This window comes from Cottoperca gobio, chromosome 3 (assembly GCF_900634415.1).
Source record: "Cottoperca gobio chromosome 3, fCotGob3.1, whole genome shotgun sequence".
In the NCBI taxonomy this organism is placed as follows: Eukaryota; Metazoa; Chordata; class Actinopteri; order Perciformes; family Bovichtidae; genus Cottoperca; species Cottoperca gobio.
Genome location: NC_041357.1, coordinates 17,211,052 through 17,221,393, shown reverse-complemented (window position 1 = coordinate 17,221,393; position 10,342 = coordinate 17,211,052).

Sequence of the window (10,342 nt, the reverse complement as noted above, 5' to 3'; positions counted from 1 at the left end):
GAGTGTACTCTCTCTGGCTCCATCACTCCTGCAGAGCACTGACTGAGGTCATAACACGAACAGTCTCTTACTGCAGACTCCAGAATTGCATTGGATGATGAATACTGTCTTAGTTCTCTTTGTGGTTAACTGGTCATAGGCCCAACTCCTAAGTCACAAAATGTACGTGTAACTTGTTGATCTAGTGTTGAGTATCGACCTCAGTGATTTATATTTTATAGCACTAAATCTGTTACGTGTCAAGTGGTGAATATGTACATATCACCAAATGTAAGTATAATACATAATTTCTAATGGCTTTGTTAAAATTTTGTATCTGCGTGCGTGAGCGTGTTTTGAGCATAATATATATATAATCAGTTTATGATGATGGTTATTATTAGTGTTAGTATTATTATGTATCATTGTAGCCATTATTAGATATGCAAATATAGCATGGAGCAAGTCTACTCTGTTAAGATTCATTAAATGTGGCGCTCTCTGTTGATTCATCCCGACACCTACAGTTATTGTGTCTCACAATCAACAGAACCTCAGAGTCGAGGCGAATGTACTGCTGATATCGGCCATCTGCAGATTCAATCATCAAACACAAGAAAATAAATGGTATTTTGTAAGCTTGTCTGCTGTCTGAAGCATGATGTGTACTCAGCTGCCAGGTTATGTACATTGTCCTCATGTGTAACTGGGAAACTGGAGCTTTCTGAGCTTCATATTTACTGTACTTACAACACACACACACTAAGCTCTTCCGAGGCAATAATACAACAGATATGACAAACTGTATTACCTGATGGACTATTTTCCAATGCTTGCCAAAACCGTTTTTTTTTCATTAGTCATAGATAAGCTTTATTCATGTCTGCTTGCTTGGTCATGAATGATACTTCCCTTCAAATATTAAACTGATATTAGAAAGGAAACAGACAGAATGGTCAAGCGTCAAAACAGTTATAAGCTTAAATATTAGAACGTTCTGTCTGAGTCCCTTTTCTGCTGACCTCCATTTCATTCATGTCCTTTGTGTCCGTCTTTCTCCTAAGTGTCCTGTTCAGGCGCAGCTCTGTCACTTCAAATGTTTATTGTGTCGGTAAGAGAAGGGACGTTTGTTGCAATCTTAAACACTTCATGTAGCCTGACAGAATTAATGAATATTTTGTTCCCTCTTAATACCCTGTCACACATATCCGTATGACAGAAGCATAAATTAAATTTAATTACTCTGTCGTCAGGCATAATCTTAACATAGGGTAGGAATAGGGTATCCACTCGTAAATTGGCTGTAGGATTCACCGTCAGCTGACGTAGCCTATATCTAACGTTCCTCTAACGTAGTCACGTAGGTATTCACGTAGGTATTTACGTAGGTAAGTATTCACGTACTGTATTTATGTAGGTAAGTATTCACGTACTGTATTTACGTAGGTAAGTATTCACGTACTATATTTACCATCCATCCATCCATCGTCTACTGCTTATCCGGGATCAGGGTCGTGGGGGCAGCAGCGCCAGTAAGGAACCCCAATCTTCCCTTCTCCGGCCCACATCCTCCAGCTCCGACTGGGGGATCCTGAGGCGTTAGCAGGCCAGTGAGGAGATATAATCTCTCCACCGAGTCCTGGGTCTTCCCCGGGGTCTCCTCCCAGCTGGACGTGCCTGGAACACCTCCCTAGGGAGGCGCCCAGGTAGCATCCTTACTAGATGCCCGAACCACCTCAACTGGCTCCTTTCAACGTAAAGGAGCAGCGGCTCTACTCCGAGTCTCTCACGGATGGCTGAGCTTCTCACCCTATCTCTAAGGGAGACGCCAGCCACCCGTCTGAGAAAACCCATTTCGACTGCTTGTACCCGTGATCTCGTTCTTTCGGTCATGACCCAGCCTTCATGACCATAGGTGAGGGTAGGAACGAAGATCGACCGGTATATTGAGAGCTTTGCCTTCTGGCTCAGCTCTCTTTTCGTCACAACGGTGCGGTAAAGTTACTGTAATACCGCCCCCGCTGCTCCGATTCTCCAGCCAATCTGTCGCTCCATCGTCCCCTCACTCGCGAACAAGACCCCGAGGTACTTGAACTCCTTCACTTGGGGTAATGGCTCATTCCCTAACCGGAGTAGGCAATCCACCGGTTTCCTGCTGAGAGCCATGGCCTCAGATTTAGAGGTGCTGATCCTCATCCCAACCGCTGCACACTTGGCTGCGAACCAATCCAGTGACTGTTGAAGGTCACAGACCGATGATGCCGTAAGGACCACATCATCTGCAAAGAGCAGCGATGAGATCCTCAGGTCACCGAACTGCAACCCCTCTCCTCCACGACTACGCCTCGATATCCTATCCATGAAAATCACGAACAGGATTGGTGATAAAGCGCAGCTCTGGCTCCGGCTCCAGACGGGGGCCCCGGGCTTCCTCCGGGGCAGGGTCTCTCCTTTCCTTTCCCTTTTTTCATGAAGTCGTTTTTGAACCATTCTTAGTCTGGCCCCTCGCCTGAGACCAATTTGCCTTGGGAGACCCTACCAGGAGCACTAGGCTCCAGACAACACAGCTCTCAGGTTCATAGGGACACACAAACCTCTCCACCACGATAAGGTGATGGTTCCCAGAGAGGCTACTATATTTACGTAGGTAAATATTCACGTACGTATTCCGTATTCACGTATGTGTAACGTCACGTAACGTCTGCATATCTTATGTAGCACACGTCGGGTACGTCCGGTAATTTTGAACATGCTCAAAACATCAGCGTTCAACAACGCACCCCAGCGTAACACAGTGAGCTCTTTTTTTTTTCTAAATGTTTTTATTCACATGAAAAGGTGTAAAAGTGCATTACAGCAAATAAGGCATTTTCATTATTTATGTTTTAAACAAAAGAACACTTACTCACTTTCCCTCAACCCACCCCCATCCCAACCCATCCCAAAAAAATAGGTAGTCATTGGAAGATGTATAGGTATCTAGGTCAGATTTGACTGTTGCTGTCAGGACAGTAAGATTTTGTTCTCGTAACGCACTAAAAGACTGCGTGATTGCAATGCCTAGATATCTAAACCCTGAGTTGGATATTCTAAAAGTCAACGAAAACGGAGGTAACTCTGTAGCCGATTGGTTGATAGGAAAACATTCACTCTTTTGGATGTTTAATTTGTATCCTGAAAATGAACCAAAAGTGGTCAAAAGTGAGAGTATGTGTGGATTACTAGCTATAGGATCGCGCACATACAGAAGCAGGTTGTCAGCATATAACGAAACCCTATGTTCGATATCCCCCCTCTGAATCCCCTTAATTCCTCTCTCTGCTTTTAGAGCAATTGACAATGGCTCGACAGCAATTGTGAATAGTAGTGGGGAAAGTGGACAACCCTGACTCGTCCCTCGGAAAAGAGGGAAGAATTTGGAGCGCTGGGTGTTCGTAGATACAGAGGAGTGAGGAGAAGAGTACATAAGTCTAACCCAAGAGATAAGGCCAGGACCGAAGCCCAGATGTCGAAGGACAGAAAACAGATAGGCCCGACTCAACCCTGTCGAAGGCCTTCTCAGCATCAAGAGATATGACAACCTCCGGTTCGGGAGGTTGTCATATCTCTTGAGTGCCTCCCCCTTATAAATCCCGTCTGATCTTCCAAGATAATGGAGGGTATAATAGATTCCAACCGACGAGCAAAAATCTTCGCAAGTATTTTCACATCTACAGACAGGAGCGAGATTGGGTGATATGATGCACAGTTCAACGGGTCCTTGCCCTTCTTAAAGATCAGAGAGATAGAGGCTTGCATAAGGGTGGGTGGCAGTGAGACTAGGTCGTACGACGAATTAAACATATCTAATAGTAATGGGGCCAGTTGATTTGAGAATTTTTTATAAAATTCTACCTGGTATCCGTCAGGACCCGGTGATTTGTCACTATTCATGGACTGTATTGCCTCTTTAATCTCAGCGAGCTGCAGGGGGGCATCTAGTATCTGTTGGTCATTAGTCGAAATCTTGGGCATATCTAGTTTATCAAAAAATGTAAGTAGCTGATCACACAGTGAGCTCTTAATGAATACTACTTATACCTTACCTTATATCAACGCACCCCAGCGTAACACAGTGAGCTCTTAATGAATACTACTTACACCTTACCTTATATCAACGTACACCAGCGTATTGCCGATATTTTGTATACGCCATATTTTTGTATATCTTATGCATTTGTTGGGCATTCGTCTGATACATTTTGCATAAGTAAGTGATACAATATCAATAGGTTAGACATGCGTATCTGTATATGTTCACTTTTCCGATCTGATCCGATGGAAATTTGGACGTATTTGGACTCTGACAAATTTTCGTATGCGTTTAAGTTTCTGTCATACGGATATGTGTGACAGGGCCTTTAGTTCCTTTTTACAACTGAAAGAAGGCAACATTAGAGTGAATAACAAATTACATTTACTCAGGTGCTAAACTTGTACAATTTTGAGGTACGTTTTGATTTTATACTACTTTATACATGTATGCCTCTGCATTTCAGAGCAAAATATTGTTATTTTTACTTGGCTATTTATTGTGTAGCTCTACCTCAACCGTCTACAACATTAACATGTTACTTTAAATGTGAAAGCACCAGTAATAATTATCCAATTAATGCATCCAATAAAAAAATATCACCACTGATGTAGCAGTGGTCCCAGTTTACAGAGAACAGCAGTCAGTGTCTAGAATATGTTGCAAATACAATTTACTGATTAAATGAGCAAAAATATGCATGTTCCCATCAAGTCCTTTGTTAAGGGCACTATCAATGTCATGTACCCAAAATTAAAAAGTTAGCTCTCTTAGAAAGGATCATGAACATGTTTGAATAGTGTTTATTGGTTGGGCATGCAGTTTTGAATGTGTGTGGTGTAGAACAGTGATTAAACTGTTGACCCTAACTATGGTTAGAGTTCCACATTTGTTGGGAACAACGCTGTTTTCTCCAACAAAAAAAACAAAGCAGCAGTTTTTATGAGCAGCAACTCCCGTTGTTGAGTTAGATATGCTGTCTGCAATGCAGAGGTCTGGAAGCAGCTGATACTTAAATGTCAAGCTTTGCCAGACTTCCCTCGTGAAAAACATAAATTCACAAGTTTGAAAGGACGTCTATCAGAGTGGATGAAGCTCCAAAATGGATGTGCTATGGCAACATGAAATGTTTTGTGTTTTACCTCAGATGCATAGGCAGTTACAGCTGTAATGGTCAAAATAAATAAATAGCAAGTACAAGTGATTCAAGGTTGTGTGCATACCTTGGAAACCACAAAACGATTTGATAAAGAAAAGGTTGTTCAGACATTTTCATGCAAATCTTTGAAACTCAAGGTTTTCTTTTTGCTGTCAAATTTCATCACAAAGATGTACAGTCAGTCACATCTGTGGACTCCTGCGGTCCCCTCTGAATATGGAGCAGCTTGTTCTTCTCATACTCTTACTCAACTATTTTGCTTCCTCTGCAGCTGTTGCCTGACATGGGGGAAGGGAACATGGGGAAGGGTGAAGGAGCTGAAGGGGATTAAATGCCAAACCACAGCCATAACTGTTGCACCTTCTCCTGCCCAGGACACAACCTCCTGCCATAACTCTCTCCACATCTGCTGCTCTCATAATAACCGTTGCTTATTCTGGTCAGAGTTGATTCATGTGTTGATCAGATTTCAAGTTTTCTTACTTTTTTGCCAACAGTAAAAACTGTTGGGAAATAAAACATTGTCATGATACAAATATACAAAATATACAAAAGGACTGAATAAAATGCTAACTTTTGCAATACTAAAGCAACAGTTTCATAAAGAGCCAGCAACCTTTTTAATAATAAACAAGGGAATAAATATATAAAAATAAATTTGACCAGATAAAAAGCATCTAACCGTTGCTTGATATAAGAAGCAAAATAATGTTTAGATGCCTTTAATAAAATAAAAGGATATGTACTGCTCCTTAGTTGAGAGGTTCTGATTGTTTTCCTGAGTGAAGCGTTTTAAAGAAGACCTTTGCAGGATGAGCGCCGTCAGTATATACTTCCTGTGCTGTCAGGGCCATTCAAGTGTCATGAATTGTTGTAATAGATGTTACGTGCGCACAACTCTCCTCCAGCATCTTCTCGTGGGTTGTCATGTTGCCGTACCAAAGCAAAGTAGAAAAAGGTCAACACACTTTCAACAGCAGCTCTGTCGATATGCACCCCTCCTCCTCCTCCAACATCAACAACAACAAAGTGCCTGATGCAGCTTTATAGAGCTGCTTTTTCTCACATCAAACCAAAGATTTATCAGACTTCAGGACTCCATCCATTGAGCAGGAGCTTCACTCTGAATTAGTCAAATCATTTGTATATAAATCTACAGTATGTGTCAAGTTTCACACTAAAATAAAAATATTTAAGGTCAACAAATTCTAAGGGTGATTGTGTCTTTTACGTTGCTGTTCCTGAACTTGCTAACACTTTATTTCTCTAATAGGTAATCCTCTTCAGGCAACATTTTGAAATTGTGGTAAAGATGTATTCCAGTGAATAATTATAGCATTTCCATAATTATGTTATTTGGGGTACCAGCGAGAGACAGAGCGATCCTGATTTGAGTAAATTTCTTATTAAGAATTTGTAGCCTTCAAACCCAAAATTCAAGCCTAAAATCACATCACTTGAGTAATTTTCCGAGACTTAAACAAAGCTCCCTGCAGAGCCAGAGAGCTTGTTTTCACAGAGTGGGTGGTACGCCCCATGATGAAAAAACTGACCTTTCTGAGAGAACACCTTTAAGATCAATTTGAGCCTATTTAAAGGTTGATGCATCCAGACAAGTCTAGAAACCTTGAAAAGTTTAACACAGTGGGTCTTTCCTAAATGCCTTTCCCCTGCCACAGAGATGCACGCTGGATAAACAAGGCCACCTGCTGGCTAAAGTCTTATCATGTCATTTCTTTACACACTATCAAACCTCCAGGTACTTGTTCATTCATGCCATTAACAATCAACGACTTTATGATATACTGTAGCTGAACGGAAAACTACTAACAATGAATATGAGGCGATGCTTAAGCTGGAGAGCAGAAGTAGAAACAGTTTGGTTCGTAGTTGGGCTTTGATTTCTTAAAATTGTATTTTGAAAGTCTGTTGAAAAGATTTATGTGAATGAGTTGTAAGTAAATCAAATCAAATCAAATCAAATCAAATGTATTTATATAGCCCAATATCACAAATTATACATTTGTCTCAGTGTGCTTTACAGACTGTACAGGTTACGACACCCTCTGTCCTTAGACCCTCGCACCGCACAAGGAAACCCCATAATTAAAGGGGAAAAATGGAAGAAACCTCGGGGAGAGCAACTGAGGAGGGATCCCTCTCCCAGGACGGACAGACATGCAATAGATGTCGTGTGTACAGGATAAACAACATAGTAAGTAAGTAGCCTAATGCTGGTAGTTTTCTCCACATTTGGAGCCAATCAGATCAATAATTTAGGAGGATGTACTATAAATTCAAGTGTTATAAATTAAATATCTCATGTAATCATGGTTGAGAGTTCACATGAAAATCTTATGAGTCTGTGGTTTTCTGAGTCTGTGGTCTCTCATGATTCGAAGAAATGAACACTGACATCAGAGTTACCCTTCAACCTCCTTCCCCTCAGCAGTCGTCTGAAGCCTTATAGAGAAGTGTGAAGTAGTTCCTCACATAGCGGAAAACGTGTGCACAACATTTAACGCATGTTCTCTAATAATGTCTGTGTGTCCGCGTGTGTGCGTGTGTGCAACAATACATGGACTTTATTAGCAGCTGATACAACAGCACATCAGAGTCCTTGTCAACTCGATTACTCTGTACACATTTTAACACAAATTCAACTGATCAGTTATAGAAGGTGAAAGAAGAGAAAGAGACAGACCTTTTAAAAGAGAGAACTGAGTATCGTTAAAAATAGAACAATTATATTCTCCAAATCGATTTTCTATAAGACGCATTTAATTTACGTACAAAGTAGACAGTCTCCTTACCTCTGGTGGGATTTCTAAACAGTTCAATCCATTTTATAGACGTACACCTCCGGCCGGCCTTTTACAAAAGTCTGCAGGCTAGAGAAATTATTCTTTCAAGAAACAGGCTTTCACACCACATTTTGAAAAGACAATGGAAACTATTTTTCAAGATGGTAAAAGTGTGCTAGATTAATGATGTAGTTCTTTCTTTAATCGTCGCTTAAGTAGTTCATCACTTGAGGCAATCTTTCTAATTTAATGCAGCAAAAAGGCTTTATACAAGTTTATACAAGTCTTACTCCCCAACACCTGTAAACAGACTCAGATGTGTGAAATAGGATGAGTTCCCCTTTGGTTGGAATTGGAGTAAGCTTAGCTAACTAACTTGCATTGACATTTACATTTTAGACCATACCATTGTTTCCACCAACAACATACTGCTATAGCAACATGACAGCTTCCCCACATTCATAATGGCACGGAAAGTCTATTATTCAGTTGTCTATTTGGTTGTCTGCTTTAAAACTACCATCATGTATCTATAAATATTCTTCCTTAGGACACATATGTTATCTATCATATTCTACCACTAATATAGCTACAGCTGTTTAATGTTTATTGCTTATATTAAATATACCTTTTTGATTTGAACAACCAAAGTTAAAGCTTTATTGTGATACTGATGTAAAAGGTTTTGGTTGAGATGCTTTTATTAGTGAGCTCAAACAGTGTCAGGGTAGTTTCTTCTTTTATTTAGTTTAATATAACTTGTGGTCAAAGGTCAATGAAATGGGAGCATTTCCTTTTTTCCATTTCTTCTTTTGTTTGATGTTGTTAACTGACACTCACCACTAGTCATTGTTTTCTCCAAATAGAAGAAGCAGAATTTTACAACAGACATAAACACAACGCAACATACTGTACATGCCATAAAGTGGTGCAATTGCAGCAGACGAACTGAGGAAACAATGTATGTCAAGGGTTACAACACAACATCTTACAACACTGTGTTTGTGCAACAGGATACAACAGGATTTATTGCACCACACCAAAGAAATATGAATTGTTTTTATATGATCTGGCACAATCAGGAACCCACTCGTCAGCATTGTAATTGTGTAACTGAGTTTTCTTTTTCCATGTACAGCGCGGTGTCCCACTTCTAAGGACATAGTTCTTTAAAACTTCTACAAACTGGAGAATATCATCTCTGCTTTTGGCACGTCTTGTTTGCACGACTGCAGGACACTTTGATAATATTTATAACACTGTCTCAGCTTCCTGTGATGCTCAGACAAGACTCGAGACTGAAGGTCATTTTCAAAAATGAGTCACCTTTCAAGGCATTTGTAAAAAAAACTTTATTTTGCTATAAACTTTCATTTGAAAATAGTGTGTTTCTACTCCACCCCACCCCACTCCATGGGGTACTTGCTGACCTTAGCCTTAAAGGAATAGTTGGACATTTTGGGAAATACATGTAATCGGGTCCTTGCCGAGCATTATTTGAGAAGATTGATAACACACTGTCTGTGCAGTAAAATTAGGTTAGCCGCTAAGCTTAGCTTAGCGTAAAGACTATGTTGTCTCTATTTCATACACCCAGCTGACTCCACAGATACATGATTTTAGTTAGTTTGTAGATCCATTTGTTTTGAACTCTGATTAACACAAATAACAATTTGAATTCTACCTATGTGGATTAATGCTCATATCAACCTTTACCAGACTGTTATCATTGTTAATCCTTGCATTCACAGAACACAGTGTGTTCCATACAGTCTGTATCGTATGTTCGCTCTTATTATCATTTCATATCAAATAAATATTGTATACAGTGTACAACATCTCACCCTTGCTTTTTTCTTTACCTTTTTTCTTTTTTTTATATTGTGTTACTTTTAATGTACTACTCGTACCTCTACAAATTGCCCCCCGGGGACAAATAAAGTATTTTGAATTAGATTTACACACACACACACACACACACACACACACACACACACACACACACACACACACACACACACACTCACACACACACACTCGATAGAATTCGATCAAAGCTCTCCAGTGCATTGAAACTGGAGGGGGAACAACACCTTTCATAGGCTGTGTGAATTGAAAAGATGCACAAAGACGGCTCAGCCCTCTGGACGAGACGCTTTATATTACAACCTTTGTCCTGTCCTTTCCTCTCTGCTCATTGTTGTGCTGCTTACATAACAGCCAATTTGCTTGCTTGGAATACACATTAGCAACCTTAAGTGCCACTTGTTCTGCACCAAAACATTTTTATAATTTGGACAATGGTAATGGACCACCGTAAAAAAAGGA